General features: G+C 40.2%; 1 protein-coding gene and 2 non-coding genes across 3 annotated transcripts in view; 1 reads left to right on the top strand and 2 right to left on the bottom strand.

Annotated features, from left to right (window-relative positions):
• HS6ST3 (heparan sulfate 6-O-sulfotransferase 3) overlaps nucleotides 1-25,973 on the top strand; it is a 274,023-nt gene that overhangs the window by 113,597 nt on the left and 134,453 nt on the right. The gene's annotated exons all lie outside the window — the stretch shown is intronic.
• On the bottom strand, nucleotides 10,130-10,267 carry LOC114814814. Its single transcript, XR_003762611.1, has one exon. It is a non-coding gene; the product is annotated as a small nucleolar RNA SNORA7 (small nucleolar RNA).
• Nucleotides 13,842-13,979, bottom strand: LOC114814875. The gene has a single exon (XR_003762671.1). It is a non-coding gene; the product is annotated as a small nucleolar RNA SNORA7 (small nucleolar RNA).

The following is a 25,973-nucleotide window of genomic DNA, read 5'->3' as shown; positions in this document are numbered from 1 at the left end:
ACACGTTTAGGACAGTACTTGATAACTCGTAAGAGTTTAACAAATACCATAAAAAAGTACAGTAGATTTTTCTTAGACTGTTTCACAGTTCATTCTAGGGCATAGCACTCTTGGATTTTATTTATAGCTTGAGTTTCGTTTATTTTTTCCCCCTTCCTACCTCCACATTTTATCCTGAGTGTTTCTTTTCCTGTAATAAACTGTTTGTGTGAATGTCAAGCTTGGCAGTGTGGAAACAGGACTATGTAGCCATATGGAATGAGGACTGATTGGTGGAACTCAGATTCTCACTCAGTAGGTAGTGTAACTCTACACATAAGAGCAGATGGTGTTTAAGAATGGATTCTACTCTTGGGGTATGAATAGAAAAGTATGCTAGTGGTGCATATGTAATATGTATGTGCTTGGTACCAAAGATAGCATGAAATCTATGCATGAGAGAATAACTGAAGAAACCTATACACCACTGACAATTCATCCCCCAAACACGTGAAGATTGTACTTAGTTTACGCAAGATGCGCTTACTGCTTATAGTGCCAGGTACCATTTATAAATCTGTCTCTTGGCTTACAAACCTTCATAGAATTTCTGCTCATAGAGTAGCAATAAGTGACCCCATGGATTCCCTATTTGACTTCTGCTTTTGATATACAAGCATCCATCTGACAAAAAAGACCTGCGTTATACTTTGGAAGAGCCCGTGTTAAAGAAAATGATTGGTTAAAGAAAATCACTGGCTGCCCTCCATCAGCCAGGTCATGCTAGGAAAGGGCAATTGAGCAGAACAGAAGGAAGATATTTATACCAAAGAGAACCAAATTTTGACATCTTAAATTCATTTTCATTTTGATTTTCCGTGAAAGCTATCAATCATATTTCTTGAGCACTTGTGTGCAGAACACTGAACTAAGTGTTTGGGAGAGTACAATATAACAGAGTTTGTAGACACATTCCCTGCCCAGAAGGAGTTTGCAGTAGAGAAGCAGCATAATCTAAGGAATGGAGCATGGGTCTGGGAATCAGAAGGACCTGGGTTCTAATTCCATTTCTGCCACTTGTCTTCTGTGTGACCTTGGGCAAATCAGTTAATTTTTCTGTTCCTCAGTTACCTGAACTGTAAAATGGGAATTAAGACTGTGAGCCCAATGTGGGATAGGGACTGTGTCCAACTCGATTTGTTTGTATCCCTCCCAGTGCTTAGTACAGTGCCTGGCACATAATAAGTGCTTAAATACCACTAAACCACTAAATCCAGAGGATTACTCCTCTATGAAGTATCTCTGAGGATTTTGTTTCCCGATTTGAAAGCAACAAATGTTTATTTTTTTAATATTTTTCAGCAATAGGTTCTTTAATACTCTTTTGGAAGTTCGGTTCATATTAACACTTCTACTTACACTGGTAGTGAATACTCTAACCTGGATGGCAATGAAAGACAAGGAAGTAGAAAATCAAATCAAGGAGACTAGTGTACCTTTTTGTATTCTCATAATTTTAGTTCTCTAGTATACAAATAAATATATTTGTTTCACATGTTAAAAAGGTATTGCCAAACTTGGAGTATTTATTCCAAAGTAGGCAGGAATCAAATCAACACATTCATGCAAATGCTAGAGACTAAGTAGGTGTTAATGCCATCTGTTGCTAATCTCTTTCAGTGGTGTATTTGACAGACAATTCCAGTAATAATGAAGTTACTTTGTTATGAAACTGTCCTTATTTCTACCTTTTAGGAATTTAAACATTTCTTGTTTTAATCTGTTTTTTAAAGAAAAAATAGGCCCTGTAAGGACAGTTAGCTTTCTACTAATTAGCTGGGGCAACTTCTGTTGCTTTTTGCCTTCCAGAATTTGACTACAGTGGTGAAACTAAATATTTTCATTAACTTGCTTTAAGGGTTATGTGGTTAATAATGTTAATACAAATTTAAAATGTGTATAAATCCATAAGCATAAATAAAGCATGTTAATCCCTTTAGCTGATGGATGCTTCAATAGGCAATCTGGAAGAGCAATTAGGTGGTATTTATAATCCTCAATTTGGGATATAAATGAGAAATGTTTTGATATTTGTATTAGCCTTTGATAATACCTTCTAATTGATTCTTTTCAAAATGAATGGTTTTCTTAGAATAAGATATGGTCCACACTAAATGACTTCGTTGCAATGTTTCAAAAGAGTAAACCTTAGTAATTTTTAGCTCCATTTCTAAAGTCAGCACCAAGGGAATGGGAGCAAGTGGGAGTAAGAGTCTCCCACTGAATTTTGAGTAAATCAGATTCCCCAACATTTAAGTATCACGGTATCAGGGTGGAAGCTAGATGAAGTGTGGAACTTCATCAATTCTTTTTAGCACACTAAGTTACCATTTGGTGCACAAAGTGAGTAGTTTCCCAGTGACTGGGTAATGGGCTGAAATAATTAGTATGGCTTCCAAAAGACATAGTAATAGCTTATTAAATGCCATAATGATAATAACTGTTATAGCAGCACCATTAGAAATGGGGTGACTTTTTTGGAAAAATGAAAATGACACCAGGCTTTCAAGTAGCAAATAAAATGCTGCAAGGCCTATTTTAGTAGACCCAGTTGCAAGCTCAGATAATAATCGTAATGAAAAATATTTTTAGTGATATGTGCCAAACACTATTCTAAGTGCTGGAGTATTTGCAATTAGCAGTTTGGGCACAGTCCCTTTCCCACATGGGGCTCACAGTCTAGGTAGAAGGGAGTAGGATTTAATCCACCATTTTTGCAGATGAGTAGATTGAGGCACAGAAAAGGACAGTGGCTTGGCCAAGGTTCCACAGCAGACAAGAGGGGGAGCCGAGATTAGAATTGAGGTCCTCCGGCTCATAGACCCAGATCTATCCATAAGGCCATAATGCTTCTCGATATGATCTCAAGAGCATCTTTGGACCTTCAAGAAGGCTGTGCAGTTCAACCACTAAATTGGGGTTTAGCTGATGAAGAGGGTTTATATTTGGCAAACTGTGTCAGCCACATCTCAAATTCCCTTAGTCAAACTAGGTCTGGTCCATATAAAGGTGTTTTAATTCTTGTAAATAATGTAATTGCTAAAGTACATATATGATCAGTGTTTCCATGTCTATATGATCATCTAACATCTGAATGAGTTTATGTTGTCTGTTTTGTTCTCCAACCTCACTGAGTCCAGTAGAGTGCTTTGCCCCAGATCCAGGAAATATTTAATATTAATGATGGTATTAAGTGCTTACTATATGCACATTGCACTAAGTGCTGGAGTTAATATAAGATAACCAGACCTGACACATCCCCATTCCTCCTGGGACTCACAGTCTAAAAGTGAGAAAGAACAAGTATTTCATTCCTACTTTACAGATGAGGAATATGAAGTCCAGGAAAGTTAAGTAACTTGGTCAAGATCTAACAACAGGTCTCCCACTTCACATCTTTTGCCCTTTTCATTTTTTAGGTCATGGACACAAGGTTCTGAAATGATTCAGTAGTCCTCTCCCTGCTGAACACTTACTCTCCCTATCTCTCACACTCTCTCTGTCTCTCTCACTCACATACATGCACACACATATTATGGGGGAACTGGGCTTATTAGCTAAAACACATTTCGTCAAATGTTTGAGAGCAGGATTGTGTTATGCTGTACTTTCCCAAGTGCTTAATAAAAAGCTCTGCCTAGCCTAGACATTTAATAAATATTATTGATTGATTACTATCCTTCAGACAATTCTGATGTTTAGTTAAACTTATATGTTGAAGCCAATATACATCCTCTCTTCCCTTCCAAAAAAAGGAAAGTGATCTTTCTCCTGAGTGATTAATAGATTTATTTTTGAATTTGTCACCTTTTATCCCAGTGTAATACCATTAGAAAGCTAGCTTCTTAAATAGTGCTGTCTTTAGATTAGTTCTGTTTAATTACTTACTAATTGGTCTTGCTAATCAATTCTTTATTACCTTTAGGTAGTAATCAAGAATAATACAGTAATTCTTGCTGCAGACTGTTTCTTGATATTTAAAATTAGGAAAAAAAGGAAGTATGTATACTTTTTGGATTAACCTAAAATGAGAAAACCTCTGCTTGGATAAATATTTCTTTCCTTCCTTAAAAGAATGTTTAGAAGTTTGGGATGACCATTCCAAGTTCTTATTGCATGTACACTAAATTTTTAGCTAAACATTTCAGGTTAATTTTAATTCATTGAACGTACCTTTGGCATACAGTAGCCGGAATTATATGTTCAGGTTACCTGTGGTGAACACAGACATATAAATTTTGAGGCCAAGCAGAATGCTGGAGGTCTTCATCCACTCATAATTTCATTTTGTTGGTGGCAAAAAGGTGAAATGTGCTCAACAGTCCATGTGGAGCCTGATTTCTAAAGTGTCTATGTCTGAATTATGGGAGGTGTGGTTGTTGCTGGTAAAAGTTTTCTATTGCTGCTGAGTTTGTCTTTTGATTTATGATAGTTTTGAAGAATGTAATATTTTCCCTTTTGCAGTTTTAGTCTTACAAGTAATAAAAGGAAGGCCCTAGTTTAATTCATGATTTCAATTATGATTGTCTATCATGTTAGCCATTATGCCACATGAGCAAAACATTGTTCTATAAATTAAGATGTCCAATAGCCAAATACCTTTTCTTGCCCAGCAAAGTTAAAAATGAGATAGGTCCCTGAAATTCTTTATAAAACCTAGAAGGTGGGTTTAATTGCTTTTATGAGATCTAAGGGCAAATTTGAGTTGTGTTTTTAGAATGACACATCACAGGTGACTTTGCTAAAATTCCCATTTAGCATATTACACAGATGATTTTGTAAGTGCTCACACACGTCTGCGCAAAAAAGAAATAAATATTTTCATTTCTACTTATCATAATTTGCCTAAATATTACCAAACAAAGCCCAGATAGTGATTGAGCAGAAGTGAATAAATGACAAGGAACTGATTTACTGATCAGGTGCCAGTTCATTTATCTCCCTTTCCAATTTGTTAAATCCCATCATGCTGAATGTCCATGAGTCTGTTTTCATTTTCATTTTCCTTCTGCTCTTCCAGAGCTGTGTCATTTATAAGAAAATACGCTGATTTTAATGAAGCCATCTAATAACTAATGGAGGACAATCTCGTCAAATAAATTAACTCTTAAAAATTAAAACTTTAATATAAGATAAGCTGACTATTTTGAAATTTACTTGCCATAATCATAAGCAGATGATGACTTTCAAAATTGTGTATCCCACACTCTCAAAGATGATTTAGAATAACATACTGTAGCTCCAAGATGGTTGCCCGGTGAAAGCGATGACCTGTTCAAGCGATTCACATGTAAAACTAACAAGTGCATTTCTGTTCCTGAGGAGGTCATTGGGAGGATATTGTAGTGCAGCTCTTGAAGTTATGAAAACTCACGTATGCACCAGCTCCCCTTCATTTAAGAAGATACTGCTGCTGGGGAGATCCTATCCATGAAAGGTTGTGTAGTGGACAGTAATGATGCCCAACTGGCCACCCATTTCACTCCAAGTGGATACCACATAGATTGCTCCTTGTATTGATGTGGGTGTCCCATGCAGGGCCTCTGTCAGTCTTCAGTGTTGGCCATGGGAATCCTGAAAACATTCCTCTAGGCACAGTACCCTTTTGCTCTGATTACGTTTATTGTTGTCCTAGTTTTCATTATTTCATCACTTCTTATGTGTCCAGCGCAACCTCCCTCATCCTCTGTTGTTCTTAGGTTGCTAATTCATTCATTCGTATTTATTGAGCGCTTACTACGTGCAGAGCACTGTGACTCTGGAGGATCAAAGAGGCAAGGTCTGATTCTCATCCATGTATATTTCCCTCTAGACTGAAGCACCCTCTAGACTGTAATAATAATAATTATTACGGTATTTGTTAAGTGTTATGGGCCAAGCACTGTTCTAAGTGCTGGGGTAGATACAAAGTAATCAGGTTGTCCCATGTGGGGCTCACAGTCTTAATCCCCATTTTACAGATGAGGTACCTGAGGCACAGAGAAGTGAAGTGGCTTGCCTAAAGTCACACAGCAGACAAGTGGTGGAGCCGGGATTCAAACCCCCGTCCTCTGACCTCCAAGCCCATACTCTTGCCACTAAGCCACCCTTATTGTGGGCAGGGAACATGTCTGCCAACTCTTTTTATTCTCCTAAGTGCTTAGTACCATGCTCTTCATACAGTAAGTGCTCAATAAATACCATTGATTGATTTACCCGGTGGTCAGTAGCAGTGGTTTGCCCACTGGTGCTTAGTAACATTACTACTAATAATCTCCCAGTCTTTGTGAAGTCTCCCCTCACGGAGATGGCCCGGCAGGTCTCTCTGCTGCTGCTGTGTATCAGCAATCCCCTGCTATACCATGATGTTTGATGCTGTGCTTAACTATGTTGGCCAATTGGTTCTCATACCCAACCGACTTGCAGGTCCTCCCTTTCAGTTCTTTCCACAGCAGCTGCTTGGGCATCCTGTTCTCATCCATTTTCTTCAAATGACTTTTCCAACAAAGCTATGTTGCCGTAAGCCTTGCCTCCAAGGATTGCATTTGGAATCAGGAGCTTCCAACTCAGAAAGCATTTGGAATGGTTTTGCCTAAAAGAACATTTCTGGTACTAGTGAGCTTGAATAATAAGAGTTGGGGAGAAGTGAGAATTTAGAACCATATATTGGGACAGAGAAACTCTGATTACATTCAAAACTACCAGTCTGAGCTTTATGTGGTTGGTTTCAAGAAAATATCCTTTTTTTAATGCTACTTCATTTTGTTCCCATCTGCACTGAAGATCATCCAGAGCAAGTGGAAGTGGCATTTGGCATGAAATTCCAAGAAACGAAAAATGGAAAATGCAGTAGAGCACAGGCCTGGTAGTCAGGAGGTCATTGGTTCTAATCCCAGCTCTACCACTTGTCTGATGTGTGACCTTGGGCAAGTCACTTCACTTCTTTATGCCTCACTTATCTCAGCTATAAAATGGGGAATGAGACTTTGGGCCTCATGTGGGTCAGTGACTGTGTCCAACCTGATTTGCTTGTATCTCCCCAGCGCTTAGTACAGTGCCTGGCACATAGTAAAAGTGCTTCACAAATATCACAGTTATTATCATTTACTCTTTTGGTTCCTGTTAGCTGGAGGAGCAGTGTGGCTTTGTGGAAAAGGCAAATGGCTGGGAGTCAGATACCTAGGTTTTAATCCTGGCCCTGCCACATCTCTTCTGTGTGACCTTGGGCAAGTCACTTAAGTTATCTGAGTTTGTTTCCATTAAAATGGGAATTAAATCCTACGTCCTTCTACCTAGACTGTGAGCCCCATGTGGGATAGGGTCTATGATCAACCTCACTCTTCTGTATCTACTCCAGCACTTAGTACAATGCTTGACAAATACTGCTTAGTAAACACCATTATTTTGATGATGAGATAGAGGGAAATGATCAATTTCAATTTATTTCAATTTATTAACACAAAGCAGTAGTAGAATGATATGTAAAATTGACATTTATTGAAAAGTATTTCAAGTTTTTAAAACTAAGATTAGTTTTCTCATTATTTTCAGTGTGTTCTTTCAGCAGCAGGAGTTATTTATCATTTGGGGTTTGTAGATGAAGAAGCAGCCTCTCATAAATGAATAGAGAATATCCACCTCAGAGCTTGCTATTTCGGCTGTTTCAGATGATCAAGCTTGCACACAAATGAAATCATGACAGATTCATTTGTACAAAATGGCCATGGTCGATCCGCTTGCCAGAAGCGAGATTGCTTTTTTATTTAGGAGATTTGCAGAACAGCTCTTTGTTGTTTTAGTTAGTGGGAAAAATGACAACTGGCCTCTGTAATATCACATAGACCAAACTGCCTCGTTTAATCTGATTTGTGCTGTCAGCCTCTCACACCACAAATACTGGGAGCATGTGCAGGGCTGGTTAAGTTTTTAAAAATGTATTTTTTAATTACCCCCTGTGATGGAGTAATACCTACTTTTAGCCCTGTCATCATTTTTCCCTTAATAATCATTGAACTATGATAACTGGAAGAGATGCTGTTGCATTTGACACAATCATGATTTACAGATGAGGAAACTGAGGTACAGATTAATCATTTATATTTATTGAGTGTTTACTGTGTGCAGAGCACTGTACCAAGCATTTAGAAGTGTACAGTATAACAGAGTTGGTACATATGTTCCCTTTCCACAAGGAGTTTATAGTCTCTAGAGGGGCTTGTAGTGTAGAAGGATGTCAAGTGACTTGTGCAAGGTCACACAGCAGGCAAGTGGCAGAATATTATTGATTCATTTATTGATTGCTCCAAAAAAAGCTTTCATCTAGTAGGTTTTGATAAGTGATCAAATATCAGGCTTTGTTAGAAAAATTTTATGATAATATTTTGGCCTTTTTCCTAATGTATTTGGTACATAATGTTCTTGAAAAATCAGAATATTTGAAACACACTAAAATTAGATATCTTAATAAAATTGTAATGAAACAAAATGGATCAATTCTTCAGAAGATGAAAAAGTGTTATCAAAGATGTGGAATAATCTCAATGTGTGCTGGGAAAGAGAATTAGAATTCCCTGAATTAATTTTTATAATAATAATGATAGTGTAAACCCTTTCACATCTCAATTTACTTTTACAACAATGCTGGTAGGTAGGGAAATATAGGCACTGATTATGCAATAGGGAACTGGAAATAAATGAATAAACAAATAAAAAAAAAGGTCAAACCTATGATGCTAACCTTTCCGTGGTCTAACTTTGTGATTGGAAGTATGAACCAGAGGTCGCTCAGTATTTACTGAAGATAAAGCAGTTCAGTTGGTACACCTCTTGTGGAATGAAACAATCTAAACAGCTGGCTGTTTTTAGATCATAAAATGTACTTCAGCTGAACATGAGAAACAATATGTAATATTACTGTCAATTCAGGATATCATTTTCAACCTTCTAGACTGTTAGCTCCTCTAGACTGTAAGCTCATCGTGTGCAGGGACCATTTCTACCAACTCTATTGTATTTTACTCTCCTTGGGAGAGGAATTGAGGAATGCGCTTGTAGAATTCTCTGTGCCCAGTAAGCATTCATTAATACAATTGATTAATTGATTTATTATGAATGGTAGTTAACTTTGGAAAGCCTTCATTTGAAAAGAAACAGCATGAATCTATCAAAAATGAAACATGTAATTCAGATATTGCTTCAATAGAGTTGGAATCACTGCTATTTTGGACCAACTTTTAGTGAAAAACAAAAACTTATTTTCCTTTGGGTCCTGTAGACTAGTTTGCACTAGTAATAGCTTAGTTACTGATTAAAAAAGTACAAGTTCCAAGGTGAGTTGATTTAAAAAAAACTCTTATTTTATATGTTTATTGGATTTTTTTCAGATCACTGAGCTGAGGCTGAGTTAAATCAGCACCATCGCATTGTGCTTATTGACCTATCTAATGTAGCACCTTTAAATATGTATGATTTTCCAAGGTTCTTGCTTCTTAATAAAACAAACACTTTGTGTAAGTTGTCTGGTGAAGAGGGGTAAGTGGATACACTTTTCCCTATCATCAGTGCCCAGTGTAAATAATTGAGGGGCTCAAAAAGGGCGTGACCTCATATTTAGAAAAAAACAGCGTCTGCTCTCTTTAGTGCCCTTGAGCTGAAGCTCTTCAGTCTCAATTTATTTTTTAAAAATGATATTTAAGTGCTTACTTTGTGCCAAGCACTGCACTAAGCATTGGGTTAGACCATAAGGAAGTGTGGATTGAGGAATGCAAATCATCATCACTATTGCAAAAACAATTCAAGCACATATCTTGCTGGTGGGAGGACTGTGGCCTGACTGGCCCCCCATGCTTAGGAAAGGGAATAGGATCACTCCATGATCCTGTCTTGTCTTGTCTTATGTCGTTGAGTCGTTTCCGACCCATAGCAACACCAGCAGACACATCTCTCCCAGAACATCCCGCTCTCCATCTGAAATCATTCCGGTAGTGGATCCATAGATTTTACTTGGTGTAAATCTGGAAGTGGTTTACCATTGCCTCCTTCCACGCAGTAAACTAGAGACTCTGCCCTCGACTCTCTCCATGCTGCTGCTGCCCAGCATGGCTGAGTTTTGACTTGTAGCAGATTGCCTTCCACTGGCTAGCCATTGCTCAAACTAGGAATGGAATGGATAGGCCTCTGCTTGACTCTCCCTCCTAAAGCTGAGACTGGTAGAGTACTGGAAACTCTCCAGGTGTGACCCTGAAAGGGTGCCCTTCCTGAGATAAATGTAAATCCCTGGCAAGATGATCAGAGAGAAGGACTACGGAGGAAGTAAGAGAGACTAGGTAGTTGGAGGCGAAGACCCTTGCCATTTTAGCAGTGTAGCTTAATGGAAAGAGCACAGGTATGGAAGTCAGAGAACCAGGATTCTTATCTCAGATCTGCCCCTTGTCTTATTGGTGACCTTGGGCAAGTCAATTATATTCTCTGTGCTTCAGTTACCTCATCTGTAAAATGGGGATTAAGACTGGCAGACTCATGTAGGACAGGGACTGTGTCCAACCTTGTATCTATCCCAGCACTTAGTACAATGCTTGGCACACAGTATATTACTTAAGTACCCTTTAGAGAGGGAAAGAGAGAGAGAAAGAAAGAAGGAAAGAAATACAGAGATGGGGGAGGGTTGTTAACTGTGTTTCTTGAGCAGGATGCAGGAAAAGCTCATGCTGCGATCCTGAATGGCAACAGGGCAGAGAAAGAGATTGGAGAGGACCCCAGGTTAGGGTTAAAAGATCCAGGAGGTTCAGGGGCCAGAATTAGGACTCCAAGGAGCGTGGATCCTTCTCTTGAGGGGGAGAATGAATGCTGAGGCCCTTCTTCCAAAGAACTCATAGAGGGTGAGGATGAATCATAGGATTCCCTAGAAGAGGAAGAAGAGGAAGAATGTAAGTCCCAGGATTCCTACTGGGAAGTTCAGAAGTCCCTGGAGTGGGGTAAAATAGTAGATCTAAGGAAAGGCGGTTTGAACAGGAATTGTATTCATTGTTACCAAATTGAGAACCCATTAAGCATTGTTGAGATCTCAGATCTTGGTGTCTTCCCACCATAGGACTTGGAGAAGAAGCTCCAGAATCCAGGGAGAGACCCTTGGACCTGGGGAGTGCTGGGTACGGGATAAGCATTTTCTTCTGTGAGCTTCCTGTAGGCAGCCCCTAGAAGAGGTTGGTAGTTGTTTCCTTAATGATTTCTTCACCTTTGGGAAGAATATCTAGATGGTTGTGGTGGCAGCAATGGGGGTGCAGGGATTTTGAGAGCATGTAGCAGAGAGCCAGTGGAGCTGGTGGGGGATAATTGGGGTCTGGGCCCTTCTTATGTGACTCCGGGAGCTCTTTATCATTCAGTCAGTGGTATTTACTGAGTGCTTACTGTGTGCAGAGTACTGTACTAAGCTCTTGGGAGAGTACAGTGCCACAGAGTTGGTAGACATATTTCCTGGCCACAGCGAGCTTACTGTCTGCAGTCTATAGCCCAGGATTTAGGGCTGAGAACCTTCAAATACATCACAATAACCAATCGCCCCTTGCAAACATTGGAGATGGAGCGGTGCTCACCCGACTGGCAGGGTACCAGAAAAGATGCACAGCTATATTTTCATGGGTTCATTGTGCAAAGAGGCAAGAGACTGTCTCAGTGACACTCATGCTTATGAATGAAATTTTTGTAGCCAACAGAATTATTTTCCAATAGAAGGACAACTCTGCATTGGCTTGATTAATTGGCATCTCTGTTCTGCCCCCTGCTATGATTCTCACAAACCTTTCACCCACATCATATCCATATTAGTGTTTAGTACAGCGTCTGGCCCATAGAAGCATTCAACAAGTACCATAAAAAAAAGCAAAAAACCTTGACTCTCAGGGAAGTCATCGTCACCTTATGTTTGTTGTCAGTCATATTGTAGATCACACAGGTATTTTCTTCAACAGAGATGCTGCCTCCCTCACTAAGAGCTGAATAGTTTCTAATGCATGGAATGGATAGAGCAAGGTCATTTCTTTCAGGATAGTATTGGCTTTTTGTCAACTTTATGAACCTCTTTGTTAGACTATTACTTTCAAGTTTCCCCACTGGTGTCAGTCACAGTAACATCTATGATTTGTTTTGAGGCTTATTTAAAAATCTGTGTATTGATCTCCATGAAACATAGATGTTTTCAAAATATCTGTCCACACCTGCCTCCTTCACTGAATTATTTGATGATCTGCTCATTTTAGATGAGGGAAACGGCCTTTTCCCTTTTAAATTTTACACAGATCCAGGTTTAGTCAAACTCTCACTTTGAAGTTGGATTAGAGGGAATAAAAGGTGCAATGGGATTTTTTTTTCCCAACCGTCTTGTGCCCAGAGACACCGAATGGCTTTACAGATCCTTGGGTGTGAATTCCAATGAATCATTCAAGGTGTAGAAGATGTCTAAAGCAGAAGGTTTGACTGATGGATGTTAGTTAAGTTGTCCTTAGAAGCCATGCTTATCTTCAGTCAGATCAGGTGCTTCAGCAAGTCCATTCTCTTTTGAAGGAAATAGGAACTATCTTTATATTGATCGTTATTTATATAATGAGCACAGTCCAATTTTCTGTCTGGTTCTACAGAGGTAAACTACAGCATTACAGTCAACATGTTTGTTGATGAAATAAAACGAGTGCACTGGCCAAAAAACTTGGATGAGATATAGAGAAGCATCATGGTCTAGAGAAAAGATGGTGAATCTGTGATTCAGGACACCTGACTCCAACACTTGCCTGCTCTATGACTTTGGGCAAATACCTTATCTTCTCTGGGCTTCTGTTTCCTTATCTGTAAAAATGGGGATTAGGCAATGGGTCAGGAACTGAGTCCGAACTGCTTTTTTCTCCCCCATAGCTTCGTATGGTGCTTGGCTTATTGTAAATTCTGAATGGATTCCCCAGTTTTCATAGATAATATTGACTGGAAAACAAAACTTGAGTGTGTTTTCAATGTCTGCAACCAACCTGTTATATGGACTGGGAGAAGATGAGTGGCCAGGACATGCATATGTCGCAAAGTGAATGGACTGACCAGAAATGGAAAGTCATGGCGATAGCACCTCTGTTTATTTCATTATAATGCGTGTTCATTACGTTGCTTTCTTTGGGTTGAGGTAGCTCAGTCATGCCATTTAATCTCATGTCATGCTATGCTCTTCCAGCTTGCCCTTCTGATACTGACAATGTGATCTTGTTTATTTGCATGGAGGACAGACCAAGCTTCCAATCACAGTTGCAGTCTCACTGTTGAAATAGCTGAGTACTGGTGCAGAAACTTTGTTTATGACTGGGGTCACAAGCTGAGATCTCTGTAGGGTTACGAAGCCTGGTGTTCTGCTGTCTCTTTCTTAGTGGAAATGCTGAGGAATAGAGGGAAAGATGGAGGGAGACAACCCCTGAAATCAGTAAGAAGTGAAAATAGGACATCTGCAGAATTCTCTGGGCAGAGCAAAGTACTCAGTATCTTCTAGAAGTATAGGACAGAATCCCAAAGAGCTATGTTAATCATGGGATAAAGTGGGTGGGGTAAAGACAGTGATAATGATGATGCCTTGTCTTATGCCATCGGGTCATCTTCGACCCATAGTGACGCCATGGACACATCTCTCCTGGAATGCCTCACCTCCATCTGCAGTCATTCTGGTAGGAGATCCATAGAGTTTTCTTGGCAAAAATCCGGAAGTGGTTTACCAATGCCTCCTTCCATGCAGTAAATTTGGGTCTTTGCCCCTGATTCTCTCCTATATCACTGCCATCCAGCACAGGTGAGTTTTGACTTGTAACAGATTTCCTTCCACTCACTAGCCACTGCCCAAGCTAGGAATGGAATGGATAGGCCTCTGCCTGACTCTCCCTCCTATAGTTGACACTGGTAGAGTCCTGGGAACTCTCCATGTGTGGCCCTGAGAGGGGGATGATGATGATAAAAATAATAATAATAATGAGGATGATATTTCTTAAGCCCTTACTACATGCCAAACCCTGTACTAAGCACTGGGATAGGTACAATATAATTAGATGAGACAAGTTTGACAGTTTTTTTGTGGTACCTAGACTATGTTTCATTCCAGTGTGGAAAGATCCCAGACCCTGGGTGCCAGAGACCTGAGTTCCTGTCCCTGTTCTGCAACTTTCCTGCTGGACAACCTCAAACAAGGCATGTAAATTTTTTGTGCCTCAGTTTTCTCATCTGTAAAAGGAGATAATAGTAATGGCCTCTCCCTCTCTCACAGGGACCTTATGATGACAAAATGAGATAATTGATATGAGAGCACTTTGGAAAACTGGGAACATTGTAGTAATTCAAAGTATTATTATATTATATTAAAATTGACCCGCCAGAGAAAAGGATAGCTGGTTATTAGGAGTGATTTTTCCCCTACCATTACTAGTAATGCCCCTGCCAAACCGAAGTAACATGAAATAAACATCCCTACTCTTTCTTCTCCAACTGTGATGAGACATTCCTACCTTTTTTCTCCAACTGTGATATGTTGAAATATCTATGACATCCCCAAAATATTCAAAAATTCCTAAATGGTTCTGGAGGTTTTGCAGTTGAACTGTGTAAGAGGTGACCAATAATCCCAGCTGAGCACTGGCTAGCGCTGCACTTTGATGCTTTGGGTTTGGCTATTGATTCTTGAACTAATGGGCTCAGGCTGTGCTTCTCTTGTGTGAAGCAGTGTGGCTCAGTGGAAAGAGCACGGGCTGGGGAGTCAGAGACCATGAGTTCAAATCCCTGCTCTGCTGCTGGTCAGCTGTGTGACTTTGGGCAAGTCACTTAACTTCTCTGTGCCTCAGTTACCTCATCTGTAAGATGGGCATTAAGACTGTGAGCCCCGCGTGGGACAACCTGATCACCTTGTATCCTCCCCAGTGCTTAGAACAATGCTTTCCACATATTAAATGTCATCATTATTATTATTATTATTCTCTATTTAGAAAAGAGGGGCGAAGGTCAGTCACATCAGGCTCAGCACTCTGGGACCAGGAGACCCTTCGGGTCCAAAGTTAAGTGCCACCTGGATCCACAGTAAAAAATGTTTGGATCAGATTTTTCCACTGGTGGTTCCTTCCCAGGCTGGTGCCTTCACTTCATGGTGTCAAGTCTCACTGTAGTTGTCTGCAAGAATGGTTTTCATGGCTTTTCCATCTGTGTTTTCCCTGAGAGACTCTGCTTGGCTGAGTAGATTGTGCAGAGGTAGTCCCTGAAAATCTATCACTGCAAAATGTGGCACTATTTTTTCTAACATTTTAGGTATATTCAAATCCAGTGCATTGCAACTTTAACTGAAGATGAGTGAGCCATGAGTTCCTACTCAGAATTCAGAAGACTGTTGCAGAGCCAAATCCACAGTTGTTGGCCCAAAAGTACTGTACTCTGCCAAGCGCTTTGTACAGTGCTTTGCACACAGTAAGCGCTCAGTAGATACAATTAATAACAAAAGCCACTGAAAAAGAAAAGTCCTTTAATTGCTGTGTTTTATAGGTTACTCTACTATTGAAGTAAATTATCATGTATCGTCTTCCCATTTAGACTGCTAGTTTCCTTGGACAGAGATCATGTCTCCTGCATCTATTTTACTCTCCTAAGCACTTAGTACATAATTTTGCACCCAGTAACTGCTTGATAAATACTATTGGCTAATTTGCTGATAATGGAAATTTTAGTCTCTGCTACAGAATCATCTAGAAACTGTTCCCTGTCAGTTTCTAGATGATTCTGTACACTTTGTCCATCCAGGAAGCATCAACCTCTTGGGGCTAGAGTTCAGTGGTGTGGGCTTCTCAGACAGCAAATTGTCAAGGGAGAAACTGCAAATAAATAATTAGCATGTGCCTCAGGAAGAATTGGTATTTTCTTCACCTCTTTACTTGGAATAGGTACCTGTCACCCTCCCTTCTTCCCTTCCTTTTGTTGTTCATTCATTCCTTCACCTTTAAGAATCTCTGATTTTAAGAAACAGCAGGGTTATAAAACAAAATAGTTATGGAAAATTTTCTCCTGAGTTTCCTGGACAAGATATATGGCTACTACAATTCCTTGATTTTTTTTTTTAATTTCTAAATTGAGGTCTGCTTTGTAGTTCAAGATGTTGTGGGTTGATAAAGATGAGTAGTGCACATTTGATTTACTATATTACTGAAATTTGAGTCTGAAAAGTTGTCTTGCTGTAACAGTCATTTTTTTTGTATTTTTTGGTGGGCGTTGCACATTGTAATCAGAGAGGGTTCTTTTTTGGTATGGCAAAGGCAGGTTCTTTTCACTGAATAAATTAAAATTACATGTATTTGTGGTGGTGTAGGTAGATTGGGTGATTGAGAATGGTTTGGGATTAAATACACTGAAAAACAAACAAGCCCAAGGAGTTTGTTTTCTTCTTTTTCTTTTTTTTTCAACACTGAAAATTTCCAAGTGGACTTTTTACATTTTGAAATGTTTTGACAGTCTGTTATTTGCGCAGAGCTCTCTATTTAGCAGTCGTGTTGATTTATTTTTGTTTCGTATGGTTTATTATGGTGGGAAATAATGTACTGTAATGCTTTTTAGAGGCCCTAGCAAAAGGAATTTCTGAATGTACCAGGAATTTCTCCCTGACCTAATTTAAATATAGCAATGAGCTTGAAATTTGCATTTGGTGTTATAATTTAGAATTCTCTTTGCTTGTATTTATGTAATCCAAAATTAAATGTCACAGAGTGTTAATTAACTAAGGAGAGCCGTAACCATTATCAGACTACACAGCCAACCTGTTCATTAGGTAAAAACAAAAATTTGAGCATTTGATGTTCAATCATTACCCTTTTCTTTCTTCTTTAGTTTGTTTTCTGAGCAAATTGTAAAGACACTCTGTCCCCCCATGTCTAGAAAGTCACAAATTCTTGAAAAATGATCCATATTAGAGTCTTCATTTTATTCAACCTTAATCTTTGTTTTTCAGGATCTTATTCAACAGACTTGAATGTAAATATTTGAATCAATAAATTTTCTGGATATTTAGAGTTAGATGGATGCCTGTCTACTCTTTGTGTCCATTTCTGAGATTACAGATTCTTAACAGTTAGAGATTTAAATTATTTTTTATTAGCCTCCTTTGTTGGTTCTTGCCCATGGCTCCATTAGACAGTACTCTCGCACAGTTAAATGCTGCTTTCAAAATAGCGTAACTACCCAACACAGCACTTTCTTGAGCTGTTGCTATTAGGCAATCTATACGTGGTATTTTTGAGCACTTACCATTGCAGAGCACTGTACTAAGTATTTGAGAGAGTACAATAGAACAGAGTTGGTAGCTGTGATTCTTGTCCATGAGGATCTCTTAGTCTTCAAGGAACTGCTGTTTATACATTTGTATAGACTTATTCTAAATGACATTACTTTTACTTCTTTTACTTCTCAGAGTAGCCAACTTAAGGTAAATCAGACAATATAGACACAAACCTATATATAAAAGGATTTGCACAAAATCTAGAATGTAATGAATATTGAATTAAGACATTAATTAATGCATTTATATTTTATATAAAGATTTCAGTGTGAGTATTGGCTTTCCAAAATGCATTGAAAGAACAAAAGATTCTTCTTTTTGCATTTCTGGTCAAATGAACATCAAGGGTAATTAAAGCCAAAACTGACCTTCAAGATTATTGGAGTCTCATTAAAGATGCAAACATGCTTGGTTGAAGATAATAGTTCATATATAATACAGTGCTCATTCAGGTTTTTATTGCCCAAATTTGTCTATCTCAAATAACTTTGGAACTTTCCCACAACTTAGTTGTACGGAAAATGAAAACGTCCTCGATTTTCATTTTTTAATAAAAGATTTTTATTGACAATTGTGATTGTATTTCCTCAGGAGAAACTTTCCATAGATTCTCCTTCATGTTCCAATTTACCCATTTTATTTTTTACAGCCTTAATAAAGGCCTTTCATCTAACCAAGTGCAAAAAGAACCAAGATGCTTTTTATGGTAATTTTACCTTTCTCTTGAAAGATAAAATAGTATTTAAAATATATTTCCCTTGCTTTACCCCAAATTCACATATATTTAAGCTTCCATATTCTTTTATCTTCATTATTGTAGTCAGGTTCACAGATACACAGATTGAGACCTGGGTTTTTCTTGCCCTAGGCTTGTTGCAAACAGAATAACACTTCTTAAAGTACAACAAATTCTCCAAACTGGTTCCTAATGTGATTCTCAAAAGCAGCATATTTTGATGTAATTGATCTGGATTATGGATTATTATTTTCTGCAATTTTTATGTTGAAATATTGCAAATTTTAACTGCTAATTAATGAGATCCTTTTCTTTACTGCACTAACTTCAACTATGTGAAATGAATGTATAATTATTTATAGACTGTAATGGATTTTAATGTCAGATTTCTAATTGTTCCACATAGGGATACTCTGTGTGTGTGTGTGTGTGTGTGTGTGTGTGTGTGTCTGCAGAAGTCTCCTTCCACTTTGAGGATTTAAATGATGATGAGATTTTTATCAGTGTGTGGTGTGTATGGATGTGCAGTGGTTGAATTAATATGTTATTGACAATCCCTTCCACACTGTGATTATGCATTTTTGCCACTGGCTTCATTTTCATTTTTTTCCACTGTGTCATGATCATCAGGTAGCCTCTATCCCATCAGAATCAACCTGTTTATGATTATTGAATACTGGGTTGATCCTCTCTTCTGCTGCTTTCTCTCAACCATCCACTGCTCTGCCACATGGCTTCACATTTTGCTTTGTGTTTTTGAAATTCCTTTTCTCTCCTCCCTGTTTACAGTTTCTCCATTTCAGCACCCCAATCATTATCAGTACTAAGACCGTACACAACACCTTTCTTGGGAAGCACATGTGAAGAGAACATTTAATGACTTGTGTACACATCCGTAATTTATTGGAAGTCTGTCTCCCTCTCTAGCCTATAAAAGCCTTGTGGACAGGGAATGTGTCTACCAGCTCTGTTGCATTGTTCTTTTCTAAGTGCTTAGTGCAGCTGCAGAAAGTGGTGGGTTTGTTAAATGTGGAGGAGGGAGTTCTAGGGTAGAGGGAGGATGTGGTTGCGGTGAGATAAAAGTACAGTGACTAAGTTGGTGTTAGAGGAATGAAGTGCGTGGATTGCATTGTAGTAGGAAATCAGCACTTTCTATGTGCCAATCACTATACTAAGCACTAGGGTAGGCACAAAATAATCAGATCAGGCACAATCTGTGTCCCAGCTGGGACTCACTATAGAAGTAGAATGGTGAGCAGATAATGAATCCCCATTTTGCAGATGAGAAAATCGAGGTATGGAAAAGTTAAGTGACTTGTCCAAGGTCACCTAGCAGGCAGTTGGCTAGGCCAGGATTAAACCCAGGGCCTCTGGCTTCCAGTCTCACGCTCTTTCCACTAGAACATGCTCGATCCCTTTCTACAACAAGCTCACCATCTAGGAGGGGAAGACAAATATGGAGACACTCAATTTAATAGTCAATATATTCAGCACCAAAATAAGGGCAGTTTGGCAAGTTTTCTCAGCTCATTAAAGGCTCTCACTTCCACTCACCTTCCTATCTCCCAGCAGCCTCAGCAAATAGAGCCACCACCGTTGCAAAATTTCTAAAGCTGCTGTCATGGCCCTTGTTCTTGAAGGGCAGGGCTTCAAGATGATAGCAGGCAGCAAGGTGGCTGGTGAGACCCAAGTCGTAGAGTCTCCTGAATGACTCTTCAGTTCCCTAGGGAGCTGCGGTCACAGCCCTCATTCATTCATTCATTCAATAGTATTTATTGAGCGCTTACTATGTGCAGAGCACTGTACTAAGCGCTTGGAATGAACAAGTCGGCAACAGACAGAGACAGTCCCTGCCATTTGACGGGCTTACGGTCTAATCGGGGGAGACGGACAGACATGAACGATGGCAATAAATAGAGTCAAGGGGAAGAACATCTCGTAAAAACAATGGCAACTAAATAGAATCAAGGCGATGTACATTTCATTAACAAAATAAATAGGGTAATAAATATATACAGTTGAGCGGACAAGTACAGTGCTGAGGGGATGGGGAGAGGGGGAGGAGCAGAGGGAAAGGGAGGAAAAGAGGGTTTAGCTGCGGAGAGGTGAAGGGGGTTGGTAGAGGGAGTAGAGGGAGAAGAGGAGCTCAGTCTGGGAAGGCCTCTTGGAGGAGGAGGTGAGTTTTAAGTAGGGTTTTGAAGAGGGGAAGAGAATCAGTTTGGCGGAGGTGAGGAGGGATGTGGCCCAGGGGTCGACAGCGGGATAGGCGAGACCGAGGGACGGTGAGGAGGTGGGCGGCAGAGGAGCGGAGCGTGCGGGGTGGGAGGTAGAAAGAGAGAAGGGAGGAGAGGTAGGAAGGGGCAAGGTGATGGAGAGCCTTGAAGCCTAGAGTGAGGAGTTTTTGTTTGGAGTGGAGGTCGATAGGCAACCACTGGAGTTGTTTAAGAAGGGGAGTGACATGCCCAGATCGTTTCTGCAGGAAGATGAGCCGGGCAGCGGAGTGAAGAATAGACTGGAGCGGGGCGAGAGAGGAGGAAGGGAGGTCAGAGAGAAGGCTGACACAGTAGTCTAGCCGGGATATAACGAGAGCCCGTAATAGTAAGGTAGCCGTTTGGGTGGAGAGGAAAGGGCGGATCTTGGCGATATTGTAAGGTGAAACCGGCAGGTCTCGGTAACGGATAGGATGTGTGGGGTGAACGAGAGGGACGAGTCAAGGATGACACCGAGATTGCGGGCCCGAGAGATGGGAAGGATGGTCGTGCCATCCACGGTGATAGAGAAGTCTGGGAGAGGACCGGGTTTGGGAGGGAAGATGAGGAGCTCAGTCACCCGCTCTCTGCTCTCACCTTTAAATGGGTGCAACTGTGAAAACATTAAAATAAATCTCTGCAGAGCGTTCATTTAGTCATGTGGTCATTTTACTCTCACCATATGTGGAATCTTTCATGTTTTTATAACATGTATGCCATTTGTTTTTTTAGCCAAGATCATTAATTGCAAAGGAGAGTTAATTCAAGGTTTAGTTTCGTGTTTGAGTTCCAGCAGTGTTGGTAACTCAGCCACAGTGCACATACAACTGGAAGCATAGAATTCATTATCATGAGTGATAATAGAAACTACCGTACTGCATATTTGCATCAGGACCAAATTATGCTTATTGTACAAAGGATTATCTTGAATGTTTTAATATTATGCATGTGATGAAAGTATTATCTTGACACTGATTTTGCTCCCAACCGGGAACTTCATCTTCTCCTATGCTTTGCCATGTCTGAAAAGAACTTTTGATATAATAATTTGCCTTTTTGTTCTCCTTCAGGAAACCTATTTGATAATTTCACCTTAGCTGTTTATTCTTTGTTTATTCATTCCTGTCAGGATTCAATATTAAACTCTAATGCCTAGGACCTGGAAAAGATTTTGCTTCCTTAAAATAATAGCGTTCAGTGGATGGTGGGTGAAGCAGAGAGTGGGATTCTTTCCCCACAACACTGGGGTCAGGGAGTGTTTCCTTCTTTCCCCTCTCAGGAGTGCCCCCTCCCTCTGACCCCCACCAACATGATAACACACAACACCTCACCCACCACTCTGGACCTCAGTTACTTCATCTGTGAAATGGAGAAAGGAAGGGGGAAATAGGGGAAGATGATGGGGTTGAGGTACTTGAAATGATTCCTGCCCCAACAAGGTGTAGAGAGGGAGAGGAAAGTAAGGTTGCTTAGGTGTGAGAATAATAATAAAACTGATATTTGGTAAATGCTCACTTTGTGACAAGCTCTGTTCTAAGAACAGTTACAGTCCTTGTCCCACATGAGGTAGGGAGAGAGATGCTTAGAAGGGAAAAATCAGTGGTCTTTGTGGATCTTTGCGAGAGAAACATGCTAATCATAGATCATAGATCAGTCTTTGTGGTGTGAACATTAGCGGTGGGAGGGAGATACTCTGTATTTAGTCCAGCCTTAGAGTTGGGCCAATGTGATATTTTCCATGCTATTTTATGGTGTGAACCAATTCACAGTCAAACCATCTTGAAGTAGAACTATCTGGAAATACTTTCAGTCAGAGCTGAAATTGAAGGCAAGCGGGGGTTGAAGCATTTCCTGGCGTGGTTCCCTGGTTTTCCCGTTCCTATTGAATGCTATCTGAAAGGTTACAGAAAATTGAGCATCTCAGATCTCAAGCAATAAAACCAGTTTTCATCATGGGATCTAATGTCCAACAGATTTTTATTGTTTTGTTTTACCTACGCTGGAGTGTTTTCTAATATTGATGTGACAGTCTGTTGCTTTGGAGGGGGAGTATGTACTCAACTCACCTGAGAATCCCTCTTTTAGCCCTTTAAAATCCATGGTTCCATTAACTAATGTGATGGCAGGGAGGCTTTGGCAGACATCTGAAATTAGAGGAAGATCCTTGAAACCAATACAAGAACACACCCACTTGGGAATACCAGATACCTCATTTTCCGATAGCCAAACGTCTTTTCAGATGGAGGCGAGAACACTATATCCATACAGCTTCTTCTTCTCCACTTCAGCCTGGATGGTGACTGGATACAGGGGAGGGTGGGAAGGAGGTTTGGCAGTCGAGGCTTGAGGGGGTGTGGGGGTGATTCTCAGCCTTATTCCTGCTGCTAGAAAAGGAAGAGTACCCAGCCCCCAATTCCAGCTTGAGAGAGCAGAGAGAGGGGTCAGAGATCCCTAGATTAGAAAGAAGACTTGGTTTTCCCTCTAGAGTGTATGACAAAGAACGTATCTACCAACTGTCATATATTGTACTCTCCCAACTGCTTACTATAGTCATCTGCACACAGTAGGCATTCAGTAAATATGAGTGATGGACTGATGGATGATTGATTTCCTTGCCCCAGGTTATACCAAATAAATAAATAATCTGAAAAAGGTTTAGATAAGGGCATCTAAAACTGGAAGCTTTCCAACCCAGTAAAAAATCCATTTACAACTTCTTAGTGTTTATAAAAAACTAATTTTACCCCTTTTGTCTCCTTTATTTCAATGCTCCCCCGGCTGGTGGCATATGATATCTGCCTTCTTCTTGGTCTCCCTCAAATTGAACAGGTAAGCTGATCTCCCTATCCTGGTTCCCAGACCTTACCACTGTAAATTTCTGCAGAGATTTTTCTAGGGGGTTACTCTCTTGTTCCTCTCTCTCTCTCTCTCTCTCTCTTTCTCTCTCAGCACTCTACATTTTTGATAACTTAAGAAGCTGTTTGCATTACTGGCCTTATTTGAGCACAACTGTTGTTTGAGGAGTTTTCAGAAGCAGGTCCTGTTGTCCTGCTACTTGTTTCTATTCAGATATTAATGTTTTGTGTGCACAAATACAGTACTCAGAATGACAGCTATGGTTTCACAGTGCAGAGCAGAATCAACTACCCACTTGCATCTAGTGGAAAGATGGCTGTAAGAGAAAGGAGTACTACTGGGGGTGAGCAAAGTGGTACCCATGTGATTATTCTGCCATTTTTCCCACCCCATTTGAAAAAATAATAATAATGTAGCCAGGTACTGGCTTTGTTTGTCAGAGGCCATGCAGGTCTGTGGTGAGATAATGGCAGGGACCAGAATGCATACTGGGTGGCTGGGCTGCAGCAGCCACATCTGGTTTTGAGCCACTGTACTGCTGTGGAAACCTAGGTGTCATTCATGATGCCTCACAACATATGGTGGCTACTGGTGACGCTCACATAAACTGGTGCTGTTTGTCAACATATGTTAGTTAATGTGGCAGTGGGTGGAGACGAGTCGGGTGGGGGAATGAGTGGAGAAGGATGACATTGTGAGATTTTGGAGAAGCAGAGTTGATGGGTATACTTCAAAATGGCAGCTGCTGTCTGTCACCAAAGTGGCACGGGACTGAACATCGTGATGTGGTGACAAGCTTGGCCTCCCTGCCGGCACATGCTTTAGATATGAGTAAAAGGAAGAAAAGTGTTAGAGTGGGAAGGAAAGCTGTGTACGCCCAAGGTCATGTATGACACCAACTCGGCAGCTGGGCCTTTGAAGAAACCCGATCAACAGTAAGGAGAGTGAGAGGCAGCATCACATCCTGTGGTTACCAAACCACTCCATGTGAGCTAGTACCTCAGATATGTCATAGAGGGGCAGCGTGGCTCAGTGGAAAGAGCACGGGCTTTGGAGTCAGAGGTCATGAGTTTGAATCCCAGCTCTGCCACTTGTCAGCTGTGTGACTGTGGGCAAGTCACTTAACTTCTCTGTGCCTCAGTTACCTCATCTGTAAAATGGGAATTAAGACTGTGAGCCCCACGTGGGACATCCTGATTCCCCTGTGTCTACCCAGCGCTTAGAACAATGCTCGGCACATAGTAAGCGCTTAACAAATACCAACATTATTATTGAGAAGCAGCGTGGCTCAGTGGAAAGAGCCCGGGCTTTGGAGTCAGAGGTCATGGGTTCAAATCCCGGTTCCGCCACTTGTCAGCTGTGTGACTTTGGGCAAGTCACTTAACCTCTCGGTGCCTCAGTTACCTCATCTGTAAAATGGGGATTAAGACTGTGAGCCCCATGTGGGACAACCTGATTCCCCTGTGTCTACCCCAGTGCTTAGAACAGTGCTTGGCACATAGTAAGCGCTTAACAAATACCAACATTATTATTATTATTATTGGGTGTTTACCCAAAGTGGGACTTAAATAAATGGTGCTTCATTGGATCTAACACCTGGCATCTTGTATTTTAATATTTGTTCCTTTTTTATGGTAGACAAATGAAGGAGCTGGGATATGTTTGTCTTGACTGGCATATGGGAGAGGGAGTTTTGTTACCTGTTTTTTGCTATTAAATCCCTGTGAGATCTGTTCAAGTCTATTAAACAGCAAATGATGAACAGAATTCTAACATTAACCCCAGAGGGAGAGAGAAGTAAGGTAGCAGGGAGAAAGCAGGAGAAGCGTAATTTACTGGAAAGAACTAGGCAAAGAATATTGATCCCTTGATATTCGAAGATTTCAAGTTTGAGGCCCAGCTCTGTGGCTTGCTGTGTGACCTGGAACATGTCGCTAAACCTCTCTCGTCCTCAGGTTCCTCCTTCATAAATGGGGATTATATTATCTATCCCTTCCTACTTAACAGGAAGTTTTGAAGAAATCATTTAACAATGAAAAATACCTTAGAAAAATAAAAACACTGTACAAGTTCAAGTTGTTCAATTTGCACGAGTAATATCAAACTAGTTTTATGAGATGTATTCTAATTTAAATAAAATCAAAATGGATAGCCTATTCAGGATTTTTAGGGAAATTAAAATGATTAAAACATAAGCTAGTATTAAGAAACTGAAAAATTTATGAGAAAAATATTTTACACGGATCATTCATAAGCAGAAGATGAAAGCCCATAAAATATTAATGCATTATACTGCTGAAAATGCTTGCTAAGGGTGAGTGTGTTTGTTTAGTGGATATGGCCATTTATTCATTGCTGCTGATTGAAAGAGAATTGTTTCATGGCCAGACTCTATCTCAGTAGCTCTCACATGGACACACACTAGTGTCAGCATGATTAAAAACAGCAGTAACATATCACATACTAAGAGTTACAGTTCCCCAAAAAGAGTTATCTCTGATTGCCTGGACAGATTTAGGGCAAAGAAAAAAAATATTCCATCCTTCCTTAGTCCTCTTGTCTGTGTCTTCCTGGGGATTTGCTTTTGTAATGTTTTGGGTATTTTGTATTTTGTCTGTGCTACACTCTGAGCCCCCTGCCAGTCAGTCAGTGGTATTTATTGAACACTTACTGTGTTCAGAGTGTTCAGAGCAGACACATTTCCTGCCCACAGAGAGCTTACAGTCACTTCTCTCCTTTTACAACCAGGTCCACACACTTCCCTCCTCTAGTGCTAATCTTCTAACTGTTCTGA

Source organism: Ornithorhynchus anatinus, chromosome 10 (assembly GCF_004115215.2).
Source record: "Ornithorhynchus anatinus isolate Pmale09 chromosome 10, mOrnAna1.pri.v4, whole genome shotgun sequence".
NCBI classification, from domain to species: domain Eukaryota; kingdom Metazoa; phylum Chordata; class Mammalia; order Monotremata; family Ornithorhynchidae; genus Ornithorhynchus; species Ornithorhynchus anatinus.
This window is presented reverse-complemented; position numbering and strand designations above follow the sequence as displayed.